Source organism: Carcharodon carcharias, chromosome 16, assembly GCF_017639515.1.
Source record: "Carcharodon carcharias isolate sCarCar2 chromosome 16, sCarCar2.pri, whole genome shotgun sequence".
In the NCBI taxonomy this organism is placed as follows: domain Eukaryota; kingdom Metazoa; phylum Chordata; class Chondrichthyes; order Lamniformes; family Lamnidae; genus Carcharodon; species Carcharodon carcharias.
The window spans coordinates 24,083,308-24,084,801 of NC_054482.1; positions in this window are offsets into that span (position 1 = coordinate 24,083,308).

Genomic DNA, 1,494 nt, shown 5'->3' on the forward strand with positions numbered 1-1,494 from the left:
TACTAGGGCCATCTGTCACTTGTCATCCTGCTTTCTACCCTTAATGTCACAATTAGCATACCCTTTAGCTAATATCACTACCGTCAACACCCCTTTGTCATTTTGTTTATGAAATCTTTGGCAATCTCTCCTTTGCCTCCACCTATCACAGGCCCTCAATCCAGCTCCACCTGTCCCAGCCCCCTTAAACAGCTTATATTTCTATTCTCACATTTCTATTCCTCTTTAGTTCTGATGAAGAGTCATATGGACTTGAAACGTGAACTCTGTCTTCCTGTCCACAGATGCTGTCAGACCTGCTGTGTTTTTCCAGCAATTTTTGTTTTTGTTTCAGATTTCCAGCATCCGCAGTATTTTGTTTTTATAAAAGTATGGAAGTTTTGCTACAGTTGTACATGGCATTAGTGAGGCCACATCTGGAATAGTGTGTACAATTTCGGTGTCCTTACTTAATAAAGGGCATAATTGCATTAGAAGTAGTTCAGAGAAGGTTCACTTGACTGATTCCTGTGATGATGGGTTTATCTTATGAGGAAAGGTTGAACAGTTGAGCCAATACGCATTGGAGTTTAGATGAATGAAATGTGATATGAATGAAACATATAAGATCCTGAGGGAACTTGATAGGGTGGGGGAGACTAGAACTAGGGAACCCAAGGGAACTTGATAGGGTGGGGGGACTAGAACTAGGGGACCCAATTTAAAAATAAGAGGTCTCTCTTTTAAGAGGGAGATGAGGAGATTTTTTTTTTACTCAGAGGGTCATTAGTTCATGGAACACTCTCTTCCGGAGAACAGTGGAGGCAGGGTCATTGAACAATTTTAAGGCCAAGTTATTGAGACTGATGAGGGTTCTGGTTGAACACAATTACTTGAAGTTTATTACTAGCAACAACTATGTACAGCTCTGCACAGGCCTTGATCCAGCCTGGGTCCTAACAGTTACATAGGCTGATTACTTGGCAATCTGCCTGACCCATAAGGTATACATAAAGTCTTACTGACACAGAGTCACAGTGGTGAATACCTGCAATAATAGAGATCACAGGCAAGAGTGAACATATAACATGAATATAAAAACAAAAAACTGCGGATGCTGGAAATCCAAAACAAAAACAAAAATACCTGGAAAAACTCAGCAGGTCCGGCAGCATCGGCGGAGAAGAGCAAAGTTGATGTTTCAAGTCCTCATGACCCTTCAACAGAACTAAGTAGAAATAGGAAAGGGGTGAAATATATTCATATAACATGAATGCAGTACCTTTTATTCTCCAGCTTTACACAAAGTGATGTCATAGTGATGTCACTATGCAGCTTCTTAAAGGTACATGTCATTGTCTACATTGGCATGCATACAATATCACAACAGACAAGGGAGTCAAAGAGTATAAGGGGCAGACAAGAAAGTAGAGTTGAGGCTACATTCAGATCAGACATGATCTTGTCAGATGGTAGAGCAGTCTTGAGGAGCTGGATAACCTACTCCTGCTCTGA